Raw genomic sequence first — 14,290 nt, 5'->3', positions numbered from 1 at the left:
GACATGGGTGTTTGGGGGCTTGGGGGTTTGGACATGTGAGGATACCAAAATTTAGGGATTTGGAGGACTGGAAATTTAGGGACATGGATATTTGGGGCTTTAGGAAGTTAGGGACGTAGGTATTTGGGGGTTTGGGGGTTTGGACGTGTGAGGATATCAAAATTTAGAGACTCGAATGTTTGGAAATTTGGGGACATGGGTATTTGGAGATTTAGGAATTTCAGGACATAGGTCTTTGAGGACGTAGAAATTTAGGGAAATAGGCACATGAAAATTTAGGGATCTGGGGTCTAGAAATTTAAGGAATTAGGGAGTGGGGGATGTAAAGACTCATAGTTTACAAATTTGAAGATATACTAATTTGGACATCAACAAGTTTGGTAATATAGTCTTGGGAATATAGTCCTCTAAACACAGTCTTTGAGGGCGTAGAAAGTTAGTAATGTAGAAATGTGAGAATCTAATGATTCAAGAATGTAGAAATTACAATGTATAAAAATTTGCAAACTTGCCTATTTAAAATCGTAGAAACTTACGAATTTAAAAATATAGAGAAGTAAAAAAATTGTAAGGTTTGCACTTGTATTCCCAATGCATTGCATCCGAATGTACGAGACAGAACTCTGGGAAATGAAGAAAACACACGGAACGAAAACGAGTGGCGGTGGGCCAACTATTTCGCGGGAACTCGAATGTTTATGGTCGCTCTCGCCTTTGCGTTCCGTTCCAAAAGCCATTTCCTCGATTTTGATTCGAGCATCGTTTGAGCGGACACGTCGAGCACATGCTGCAGCACCATTAAGCGAATTAATTAGATCCACCTAAATTTTTTTTGGAAATGTTCCCTACATTATTCTATATTTGAACGACGAACAAAGGCGATAACTAGACAAAAATATTGCTATTTATTTTCTTCGGTATTTCGTAAAATGTAGAAATTTAGTAATGCGCACGGAAAGAGCAATTTTGCAAATTGCTCGATTAGATAATTTGTTGTACGAACTTTTAGCAATTTTATCATTAACGTTATTTATTTACTGTTAAATACATAGCCGATATGCAAATGCGACAATTACAAGAAAATGAGCATGTGTGCACAACATAAAATTAAAGAGAAACGAAATTGCAAAGAACTTGAAATCAAGCACAGTCTAAACGGAGCGTGAGCTAAAAATATTCTCGAAGCAATCAATAGAACCGGTGGAAAAATGAATCGTATGCCTGAATATATTGATCGTCGATCGCGAGGTGGTAGCCAACGTTCCTATACGTAATAATTAACGGCAGGTAGCTGCACAAGGTAGCAAATGAAAAGTTGCAATAAAACAATAACATAGTGTTTTTCGTTATGGCAATCAACGCGTGATACGTTCGTTAGCTCAAGAAGCGTGATCTCGGTTCAGCTAAGTTTTCGTGCAAGGTAATTCTCTCTTAACAAGCTTGTTAGAGCGATCAGTTTATTAAGGCAAACGCATCGCAACAGTGTAACAGGAATCGGCTACATCGCGCCAGTCGTGTTTCTGTTAGCCGTTGCATCCTGAAACCCGTGTGCAGGGCCGTAGCGCGAACGTAGCAATCTTGTAAATCATGCAATTTATTACGATCACCAGCACGTTACAATATAGCACGCTACGCGTCGCTTAACACTTTGATTACCACGTTAGTCTAATCTGAAGACCAACCAGGAAACGATTTTACTTTCTAACAAATCTAATTTATCTTCGAGGTGTACGCTTGAGTCAAAATTGGAAGACGGGGTCAATCGTGACCCAGACCTACCGTCGCGTGTGAAACACGAAATTTCATAACCTTAGAAACACTTAAGAAATTTGGTGATTCGCTGCTTAAAAATTTGAGTGACATGTAATGTTGCACGTTCGTGTGTAGTCATACGTGTTATATCACTTAGCGTTGTAATGACATGACTTGTATCGCCACGCAATATATCGCCATGTGTAGTAATCATAAGCTATGTATCAACATTTGAATGCATTGTAACCACATGTGATGTATTGCCATGTGTTATATCGCCACACGTTATATTGCCATATGTGATAATTGCACTGTATCACCATCTATGACAATCCAACGTGTTGTACTACTATTATATATTACATATTGTACTTGTACTGCAATGTAATTACTCGTGTTGTATTGCCATGTATTATATCGCCACATGTGGTAATCGCACAGTTATGTCACCATATGTGACAATCGCACGTGACATATCACGTATATCGTTGTATCATCCAGCGATGTAATGACAAGAATTGTATGGTCACGCGATATATCGCCACATGTGATAATCGCAATCGTATGTGTAATAATTTCACGCGTTGTATCACCATGCGTGACAATCGCACGCGTTGTATCACCATGTTAGATAATCGCACGCGTTGTATCACCATATGTGATAACCGCACACGGTGTATCGTCAGTTGTGATAATGGAGCGCGTTGTATCACCAAGTGTTGTAATGCCACGTGTTATATCCTCACACGTGGCACTGTCACGTGTAAAAGAAACACGCGCCGCTCGAGTAGAAACGTATCGTTAGAGTTGGCGACTTTTTTTCGCGATCACCTTGCGCTTAAAAATAGCTCGAGTATTTTTAACATTCATTAAAGTGCGCTACGTAACGATTTGCATCGTTGTCGTCCCGTTTGTCGGTCTTTCCGCGTAGTTGATCGTCGCAGTATATTTGCACGCGATCGCAAAAAAGAGCACCGTTCCCGCGAACGAGTACGTATCGTGTGTTCTCGTTGTGTAATCGCGTGAAATGACGGTACACAAGTTGCCAGCAATATAATTCGGTTATCATCTTCGCGCACGTTACAATTTTCCACCGATGAAAAATCCAACAACCAATTCTTCTTGCATTCGTAACTATTCCAACTGTTCTCAAAGATCGAACAAGTGTCGATTGACAATACCTTTTACGTAAAGTTCCACGTAGTATTTTCTTCTCCTGGCACGATCGTTTCAAAATGGACGAATGTCAAACTTTTTGCGCATAACGTTCTTTTTCTACGTCTTCTATTGCTTTGTAATATCACGCGAAGTATTACACGTTCTTTTGCCACGTGGAGGAAATCAAAGCCAACGTTTTGTATCATCGTAATGTGTTGCCAAACAGCATGTGTAGCACCTTGCGTAGTACTATAACGCGTTGTAATATCACGCGTAGTACTTCCATGTGTTGAATCACCACGTGTAGTACTACTACGCATAGTACTACCACGCATGGTACTACCACGAGCTTAATTACCACGCGTTGCACTATCACGCGCTGAAGGATCATGCGTAGTACTTCCACGCGTTGAATTACCACGTGTAGTACTACCACGCGCTGCAGTATCACGCGTAGTACTACCACGCATGGTATTACCACGCGCTTGAGTATCACGCGTAGTACTACCACGCATGGTATTACCACGCGCTTGAGTATCACGCGTAGTACTACCACGCATGGTATTACCACGCTCTGCACTATCACGCGTAGTACTACCACGCATGGTATTACCACGCGCCTCAGTATCACGCTTAGTACTACCACGCATGATATTACCACGCGTTGCAGTATCACGCATAATACTACCACGCGCTGCGGTATCACGCGCAGTACTACCACGCGCTGAATTACCGCGTGTAGTACTACCACGCATGGTATTACCACGCTCTGCACTATCACGCGTAGTACTACCACGCATGGTATTACCACTCGCTGCAGTATCACGCGTAGTACTACCACGCATGGTATTACCACGCTCTGCACTATCACGCGTAGTACTACCACGCATGGTATTACCACTCGCTGCAGTATCACGCGTAGTACTACCACGCGCTGAATTACCGCGTGTAGTACTACCACGCATGGTATTACCACGCGCTGCAGTACCACGCGTAGTACTACGACGCGCTGAATTACCACGTGTAGTACTACCACGCATGGTACTACCACGCGCTGCAGTATCACGCGTAGTACTACCACGCGCTGTAGTATCAAGCGTAGTACTACCACGCATTGAGTTGCTGCGCAGTGTATTACTGCGCAGTGTACTACTGCGCATCGTATAACAACGCGCTGAACTACCAAGCACGATACTACCACGTGTTGCACTATCACGTATACTACTACCACTCGAATACTGCCACGCATTGCATTACCTATCGTGATATTTCCACCCGCCGTATTGCCACGCACTGTTTCATCACCCGTATTCCTTTTGCACATGTATAACAATTTGTTGCACTACCCCGTGATATATCGACACCCGTCACACAGCTTTTCGTACATTTGCACTTGTCAAAGTACATAAATCTGCGTTTTATCAGCGTTTCTGAAGTACCACAGACAGAAGGCGAAACGAGTAGTCTTGTAGCTTGTTCGTAACATATGTATGCATCAGTCATCGAGAGACAGCCTGACGAATACAATTAAAAACAGCCAGCGATTGTGAGCGCAATGACGTGGTCGGACCGAATACTTTTTCCGTGATTAATTGCCCGCCGATTCCATCGAATCGAACACGGCCGACAGACAGGCAGATCAGAAGTCGTAACGCGAAGCTGATTGACGGCTCGAGCGATATAGAGCGCTACTTGGAATCGGCACTATCGATGGCTAGAAAAATCGCCGCTGGATCTATTAATAGACCTCGATAGTTGGTTTTCCCTGGTGCCTTGAATCTTTCACGTGTCTGACGCACCTGTGCAATTACGAAACAGGTACTTTATAAGAACGCGTTGCAAAAAGAAGAATAAAACTGCCGCTGCCAAAACGATTCCGAGAACCGCGGTCTAAAATTATTAATTATGTAACCAACTTTTTTGTATTCCGGTGCAGGTGTTTCACAAAAAGCGTTCCAAAAATAACGATTGCTATTTACGCTTTATACCGTGTCATATATTTTAATTAAATTCCGTTCAATCAGATTAATCAGGTTTTATAACAAAAATCTCGCAATAGACATTACAAACTTTATTACATTGTCCGAAGACCAAACCCTAATATTTAAAATTAAGACTCATTAGCGATACCCGTAATACTCGAACACGTATCGACTCCGGAGTTGTCTTGTCAGTCCAGGATGCAAATGTAATCGGTAGAAATTTGCGATACACGTGGTACCGTCTAAAAATAATACCTGGTATCACAAAGTGGCAGGGAGAATCGGGAGCACGAGAGCAAAAAGAGAGAAAAAAAAAGAGAAAACGATCCAAAGTACGAATCCCGAAGTCGGTAGCGAGCAGCGGCTCGTTAGCGGCTAATGGAGAACCCATAATCGAGCGTTCTCGAACGCGATGCAATTTTATCATCCACAGCTGGACGCGTGTATCTCGAGCGATCCAATATGCCGTTTTCACCGCCGCGGCATTTTTTCCACCCGCAACATCTCCAACTACAGTTCCTACCGTTGCTGGTGCAGTGTATCGCGTTACCACGATCAGCACGTAACTTTATAACACACCCGACTATTTCCCTCTTCTCGGTGATAGACCGCAACGTTATTACTACCGAGCTAACGCACACGCGATTTTGCAGTTTCCTTCTGGCGACTGTGGACTGCCATACTTCGACGTCGGAATTTTGGCTGAGATTTGTATTTTGACTGAAGTTAGATCTTCGAGTGATCGATTCGGATTGATTCGTCTGACTTGACGGCGAATCCGTCTTTTGGAATTTGGTAGAATTCATATCTTCGCAAGTATTACCAAACATCGTGTGCAGCACCTTGCGTAGTACTATAGCGCATTGCAATGTCACGCGTAGTACTTCTACGCGCTGAATTACTACGTGTAGTATTACCACGCGTTGTAGTATTACGCGTGGTACTACCACGCGCTGCAGTATCACGCGTAGTACTACCACGCGCTGAATTACCACGCGTAGTACTACCACGCGCTGAATTACGACGCGTAGTATTACCACGCGCTGCAGTATTACGCGTAGTACTACCACGCGCTGCAGTATCACGCGTAGTACTACTACGCGCTGAATTACCACGCGTAGTACTACCACGCGCTGAATTACGACGCGTAGTACTACCACGCGCTGCAGTATTACGCGTAGTACTACCACGCGCTGAATTACCACGCGTAGTACTACCACGCGTAGTATTACCACGCGCTGCAGTATTACGCGTAGTACTACCACGCGTTGCAGTATCACGCATAGTACTATCACGCGCTGAATTACCACGCGTAGTACTACCACGAGCTGCAGTATTACGCGTAGTATTACCACGCGCTGAAATACCACGTGTAGTACTACCACGCATGGTATTACCACGCGCTGCAGTATCACGCGTGATACTACCACGTGTAGTATTACCACGCGCTGAATCACCACGTGTAGTACTATCACGCATGGTATTACCGCGCACTGCAGTATCACGCGTAGCACTACCACGCGTTGAGTTACACAGCGTATTACTGCGAAGTCTAGTACTGCGCATGGTATTACTACGCGCTGAACTACCACGCATGCTACTACCACGCGTTGCACTATCTCTACCACTTATAATACTGCCATACATTGCATTACCTATCGTGGTATTTCCACCCACCGTGTCGCCACGCACTGTTTCCCCACCCGTATTCACACAGCACATGTATAACAATTTGTTGCATTTTGTTGTATTTTGCCGCAATCCACATCTTTGTTAGATCGACTCTTCTTGATTTGACGTCTGACTTTATTAGACTGACTATCCTTCTTTTGAAATTTCAACAGAATTTATATTTTCCATGGATCGACAGGACTTGATTCTCAAGACGGTTCAGTTTGAGAGCACTTTAATTAAACGTGATTCAACTTTTATGTAAAGATCGATTTGTAATAGACTCATCGTAGCAGAAGGTGAATAGAGTGATTGAATGCAGATCATGGATAAAAATATGTATTGGATGAGATGAATGTAGATATTACGTCGACGTCGTAATATGGATCTCAATAATTGCGAACGTAGCTGTAAGTCATTTTTAAATCAAGTCAACCTCAAGTAAAATTCAAGAATTTCCTTTCAGAGTATTTAGATAATATGACCATCCAAAATATTCATTTTCTACGAATTCATATTCATCACCGTTTCCTAAATAAAATTGACGACTTCAGAAATCGTTAGGATATCTATCGATCACCTAACGAGGCAACAGTCCCGTAAAAGCAGGATCGAGGCACTACGAAGTGGAGCGATGAAATTTTACGAGCGAAGTTGCATTTGCGTTTGAAATCTTCAAAGTGGTTCAATGAATATCGTTATCATTACGATCCATTCGAGAAGGTTTAAACTCCCTATAATTATTGGCCAGAGTATCTACCAATCGTTAGCGACCGCAAAAAGCGGGATCTAATCGTTATTAAACGGAATTAGTATAAAAATTTCAGCTTGGAATGGTCTCCGCTCCGAAATTCTCGACGCGTTTCGATAAATTTCTACTTACCGTTGCTATCGCTATTCCACCCAGTAGGTTTAACGTTTCTGTGATTATCGCGAGGAATATTCATCGAACACCTAACGAGTCGATAATTACCGCTATCGTGGATTTGATACGAAATTTTACGATTGAACTTGTAATTGCATCGAAATCTTCAAAGCGGCTCGATAAATTCTTGGTCGTGTTATCGATTCGCAAAGGCTTCTTGTAATTATCACCTGAAATATGTGTTAATCGTCAACTAGAATCACACCAAAAGTTTCCGGTTAGACACCTAGTTGCATCAAAGTTGTTACAATTAAATTTCATTCATTCGAGATCGTTTTAATCAGAAGCTATTCTGTTATAAAGAATGACTAGTAACAGTTTTTCCTTTAGAAAGGTGCTTCGCCCATGAATCGCTTTTCTGATATCCAAATAACCTTGCTATGTTTTTCTAAGAGTCGGAATCCACGTTTTTCCTTGCTAGTCTGGCTAAAAATATCGCGTGTCAAACCTTGCAACTTGGACAGTATTTAAACTATTAAGCTATCGCGATATCGTTATTGCGTAATCGTGACGATACGCCATGTGACCATTGGCGTAACTAGGATTTTTATCTGCGGTGGACCAGATCTCCTTGCTTTATCGGTGAATGCATAACAGGCAAAACAGTGGTTTTTATAGTCAAGTAAGCAATTTAGGAACATAGGAGGATTTGGAGACATGTGGAGATTTGGGACTGTGGGAGTTTGGGGTCGTAGGGATTTGGGGACGTAGCAACTTAGGAACATATGAGGATTTGGGGTGATAGAGATTTGAGAATGTGGGAATTTGGGGACGTAGCAACTTGGGAACATATGAGGATTTGGGAACATGTGGAGATTTGGGAATGTGGGAATTTGGGGACGTAGAGATTTGGAGAGTTAGGGATTTGGGGAGATAGCAACTTGGTAACATGTGAGGATTTGGGATGATAAAGATTTGGGATCATGTGGAGATTTGGGAATGTGCGAACTTGGGGACGTAGGGACTTGGAGAGATAGGTATTAGGGAACGCGTTGAATTTGGGGTGATAGGGATTTGAGAGTGTTAGAATTTAGATACGTGGAGATTTAGGGATGTAAGAATTGAGGACCATGATAATCTGGGAACCTAGAAATTTAGAGATGTGTGTTTGAAGACACAGGGATGTGGGCATGTGAGGATTTGGAGACGTGAACATTTGCAAACATGAAGATTTGGAAACGTGGAAATTTTGAATCTAATTCTCTAAAATCTAGTCCCAACCTAACTCTCCAAAATCCAATCCTAACCCAACTCTCCCAAATCCTCTCTACACCAATGTACACAACGTTAATCAAAGCAAAGAGTCAGCAGAATTAAAATAATCGGTCCGCTTCCGCAGCCTAAATATACTATTCCAAGTATCGCCGAGCGATTCGATTGCGTGGAAAGCCATGACGCAAAATCGCGCGCGTTATAACGCGTGTTTTCGCGCGATCGCCGCAAATGACCACCGCCTTCGAGTTGGTGCGACGAGGTACGAAGGGCCCGAAGGCGATAAAACCAGTCACGAACATTGTATGCACGCAGGGAAAACATACGATAGCCGATTCTCTAGAATTCTGGTGTACAGCTGTGTGCGTGCATTACACGGAAGCCCGGAACAATGCAATACCATTCATGGTAAAAGAAGAAGCGGTTGAATCACCGTCATCTCGAATTCTACAGGCTTATTCAGACGAGACGTCATTCTGATCGATCGTTTTTCGTCCGATCGTATTTACGCGCGATTAGCTTCTATTTCCTGTGTGAGCTGCTAGTAATTCTATTACTGTTCAATCTTTCGTTAAAAATGATGGTATTTGGACTGAAATGGGTAGGAAATACGTCGAAAATTTTGGAGGCTAGTGTGATTTTGTGAGTAGTTCGTTTTGAGGCTGTCGATGTCAACAAGATTAGACATTTTCATGTGTGTCAGTGAGATGTTGCTATACGTTGGCGATTACTTCTCTTATTTTATATATAATAGTGTCATATTATAAATACACTCTTGTATTATTAAATTTTAAAGGAAACATGAACATTCTAAATATTGATGATTGTTATTTTACATATATATCTTGTTACATCTTGAATATCTCTAATAGCATCTCCTACATACACGTCCACAAAGATCCCCTACATAGGACGTGTCCACAAAGAATCAGTCCAGAATAAAAAAATCAAAACAGTCAATCGTTTCCCAAGAAAGTGAAAGATTTTACAGTAGCAAGAGCAAAATACAATACGAAAATTGGAAAGCGATAGTCGAAAGAGGAAATTGCGTAGAATCGGTTGGATAATTTACGGAAGGAACGGTCGCGTATCTGTTGCATACGTTGGCAAAACACAGGACGCTAAGTCGAGCTTTAAAGCTCGAGTGCAGCACGCGGACAACGAAGAACGGGCGTGTTTGCGGTTCCATGGCGGACGTGAACCGAGATAACGCATTAAAATAGTACGCCAACAAACGATAACACGTATTTAGAATATCTGCCGCAGTGTCGTTTCTCGCCGCGATATTAAATCGCGCGCCGCTCTCTCTGTAATTGCAACGATTCAAACGGCCAACACCCTCTTCGTCTTCGCGTCGAGATACCGGAGAAATAGACGAGCGGAAAATCCAGTGTCCGCAAAAATGACCCACGCTTGTCCACAATCTGTGTTGATCTTACCTAAGCAACATGGCAGAGTAACTTTACGGAGAAGATCGTTGATGTTTGAACGCTATATTGCCAGCATGCTGCTGCCAATCTACACTCTTCACGCTTTCAGCCTCGACTTCTGACAGCCACCTGAAATTAAAATTACTGAATTATTTTTACTGAATTATTACTAGGTGTGATTGTAAAATTGTTACGATTCAAGTTTATTGTAATACATAATTCATTTATTCAATTACTCGTTCAATTCATTTATTCAACCCCTTGTAGTACTTTGACGAATCAGACTCGTGACGCACTTACGGTTAGATACCTCTTATTTGACTATTAAATACATTTCAATTTGAAGTTTAAATCCAATTATAATTTCTATGGGCAAAGACTGCTGAATACAGAGTAGTAAAAATATTTTAATTTTCTGTATAAATTTATAACTAATCATACAACAAGGGGTTAAGCTACTGTGTAGTAATGTTGAATATCAAAGTACAGATACATCGAACTAGATCTATAAATTAAAGCGAAATTACAAGTACTAATTATTTGCAAATTTTCTACATCCGCACCTGAAGAGGTTACCGAGTCAGGTCGTTAGACTTATTCTACCCCTGAGCTTCAAATGATCATTTAATAACTTCCAGTCATCATCGATAAGCCAGTGATAATGGAGTTGTCATAAAGAAGATGAGTTAATTAAGTAGAGCCACGTTATAAGAGAAAACCGATACGATAACTTCTTAATTATAGTTCGAAATATTCGTTAATTAACCGGCAAGTGAACTAAAAGGATCGTAAAACCTTCGTGAAGTTATCGAACGATAAACAAACGACTATTTGGTTGAACGTAAGAGGGAAGAAAAAAAAGAATTCCAATCGCGTTTCTCGCCACACGCGAGGTGTAAAAAGCGTCGAAAGTTGTCTAAAAGCATCAGGTATTTCCTAGTATCGAACTGTACTATTTGTGCTTCCTCGAATCGATAGACAACAAGGTGCAAAAAGCGGACTGTTGATCACCCTTGATTAGTCTTGGGCTAATGAAGACTCCGAAGTCATTAGATTATATCTCTCTATTTATTTATTTCAAAACACCTTTGAAATTTCCACTTTTTACAGCAGTTAATAGTAGCCTACACTTTTCTGATTTAATGATAGCAAATTAGGGTTTTCGTAAAAAAGTGCCGTTGACGTTACGGGCAAATGTAATCGCGTCAATTAAGGCGACACTCACGGATTTCTAATCGAGCGGCCCGCTGGCAAACCAGATTATGTCACCTGTTGGCACGCCGACGATTTTAATCGATCGATCCACGCGAACACCCGGACTCCTACTCGATCGAGCAGTTGGCTCGTTTTCAATTTCATTTTTCCCCGATGCTCCTTTTTTTCTTTCCTTAACCTCCTCTCTGTCACTCATTCTGTAGTGATTTACGTAACACCGCGATCGAGAAGATCGTGTATTAATTACACCGGCAGCAGCTGCGTCGCCACGCGGCCCTGAGAAAAACTCGCGCCGCTCGATTGCATCTTTGATTTACACGCGGATCAACGAGATTACCTGGATTTCCGCTCCACGACGACGCGGTAACAACTTCATTCGTCTCGATTACAGGTTACAACTATGTATTTCGATCTGCAACAACAATTAACCCATCCGATACCTGACAACCCTTTCAGCTACCGCCAGGAAAATAACTGCCATATCAGATTTCAAAAATTTCAGACGGTTCAACATTTGAGAACTGAGAACATTTCAAATTGAGAACTTGTGAACATTTATAGAATTTGAGAGCTACAAAGCTTGGAGATCCAAGAATTTGCCTAATTCATATACTTCATCCCTTAAACCAATCTTACCCGAAACCTGTCCCTATCCAAAAACATGCATCTTGCAACAACCAGTGATTGATTAACTATCAACTGTACCTAAAACGGCCCAAAAAACAGCTTCCAACCGCCGACAAGAACTGAAAGTGTGAGGTGAAATAGCGCAGCATAAATACAGATGCAAAAACTGTGAAATAACTTAACGGGTTAAAAGGATGAAGGCGGAACAAGAATTTGGAGCACAATGAAGAAGGAGACCGCAGCAAACTGCATCCTTAGCGCAACCTTCTGTTCTGAGTCAAGGTCCAGCAAAAACTGGACCCAAGTCGTGCAACCTCAGCCTAGAGCTAATAGAGCAAGGTCCAGCTCTTAGACTGCTATATTCTTAACGCGGTTCTCCTTTGTTCGAACCGGGGAAGTTCGTACCTCCTCCTTAGTTCTGTACCGACAGGACGTTCAAAGGCATCCGAGCGTTTTCTTCGTGAGGCTCGTTAAGAGTGGCCAGCCATCGGACCCTCGGCTGCGGATCTCGATTCCGAGCCTCCTCTCTCTTTCGATGCAACCTGCCGGAGGAAGCGTAACAATTTTCGTTACCACGCTTCGGAGGCTGTACCGAGTCGAGCATTGTCGCCGGACAAGCGAAGAACACCCACATAGCTGTGAAAGGTAGAAAGCCTACGGTAATTTCGCTATTCCTGGCACATACTACGAGATACAGCGGATAAGATACTACTCGGATCACTTCTGGGGTAGGTCTACCACTTATGTAGTAAGTGGAGGCTTGGCTCTGTGATGCGGGACGATTTTCTTCTACTCGTGCACGAGATTACGATGAACTTTGTATGTAACCGGTTCAACGGATGTATCGAATCGAAATGGGGGCGTGGCGAATTGGGGATGTACCTCAGAGCGTGTCCAATTGGAGGCGTATTGATTCGGCAGCGTGTCCAATTGGAGGCGTATTGATTCGGCAGCGTGGCGAATTGGGGGCGTGTCCAGTGGGACTGGTTCGAATTAGAAATATTTTGAGCAGATACGAAGTCAATTCTGAGTTCGGATCATACAAAGTTAAGGGAGTATCGGGGCCTTAAATTTTAAGCGTATGGAATGGGAATATGTTAAATTGAGGGCGTGTTGCATTGTGGGCGTGTCGAATTGGCACCGCGTTGAGTTAGAGGCGTGTCGAGGGGGACTGGTTCAAATTACGAATATTTTGAGTCGATCGAGGGACGTTCTGAGCTCAAACGTACTACATTAGAGGCGTATCAATTTGGGGACACGTCAAATTTGGGGCGTGTCGAATTCGAAATGTGTTGAATTCAGGGCGTGTCGCATTCTAGGCGTATCGACTCAGCAGAATGTCGAATTACGCTATCGAACGGGTCTGTGTCGAATCAGGAATATTTTGAGTGAACATTGAGTCGATTGAGGGGCGTTTTGACCTGGAATCGTGCGGAATTAGGGGCGTGTCGACTCGGGGGCGTGTCAAATTTGTAAAGTACAAAGTCGGGAGCGCCTCGAATCGGGAATGCGTTGAATTGAGGGCGTGTCGGACCGAAATCGCGTCGAATTGGAAACGTGTCGAGCCGGTAACGCGCCGAAGTTGGGTCACATCGAGTTGGAAGCGAGCGAAATGGGGGCAAATCGAGTCGGAGGCGTGTCGAATCGGGGACACATCGAGTCGGAGGCGTGTCAAATTGGCTGGGTGGCGAATTGGGAGCATATTAAGTCAAAAGCGTGCCGAATAGGAAGCGTACCGTGTCGAGAGCGTTGAGTCGTCAGCGCGTTGGGTTGGAACCGTGGGCAATTGGGGGCGTGTCAAATTAGAAGCGTTGAGTCGACAACGTATCGAGGAAGTGTTGAGTCGTGTTGAACCGTGCACGCAATCGTTATCGTCGAATCAACATTGAATGCTCGACGTGGCAACTTGTCACGAGTTATCCACGTGGAATAGCCAACGGACCAAAACAATAACAGTTTATCGATTTTCAATATTCCGTACAATAAAAGCACTCTATTTGAAAGTACATAATTTACGAGACGACTATATAGAGTTGGTATAGGTAATAGTTCGGTAGTTGGTAGTGGTATCTCGAGCGGTAGGACCGGTAGGTTTGGTTTACTTCAAGTTCGTTGCGGCCAGCCGGTTGGCCACTTTTCTTCGTCGTCTCTTCCTCTTCCTTTTTTCCTCTAGATTTTTCATCCTTTTTGCCACTCTCTTCTTCTGCCATTTCCTTCTCGTTCATGATCTCCCACCGCTCGGTCGTCGTTATTCTCCCGGCCTTTTTACTCCGCTTCTTCCACACGGTGTTTATTTTAACGCCAGACCGAGGCGTAGC

General features: G+C 43.0%; 1 protein-coding gene across 3 annotated transcripts in view; it reads right to left on the bottom strand.

Annotated features, from left to right (window-relative positions):
- LOC100876776 (receptor-type guanylate cyclase Gyc76C) overlaps nt 1-14,290 on the bottom strand; it is a 76,454-nt gene that overhangs the window by 51,913 nt on the left and 10,251 nt on the right. For all 3 annotated transcript variants that reach the window (XM_076531096.1, XM_076531095.1, XM_012292724.2), the window contains exon 2: nt 10,140-10,259. The gene's annotated coding sequence lies outside the window, so the exon portion shown is untranslated. The remainder of the gene's footprint in view (nt 1-10,139; nt 10,260-14,290) is intronic.

The sequence above is a fragment of the Megachile rotundata genome, chromosome 4 (assembly GCF_050947335.1).
Source record: "Megachile rotundata isolate GNS110a chromosome 4, iyMegRotu1, whole genome shotgun sequence".
NCBI classification, from domain to species: domain Eukaryota; kingdom Metazoa; phylum Arthropoda; class Insecta; order Hymenoptera; family Megachilidae; genus Megachile; species Megachile rotundata.
This window is presented reverse-complemented; position numbering and strand designations above follow the sequence as displayed.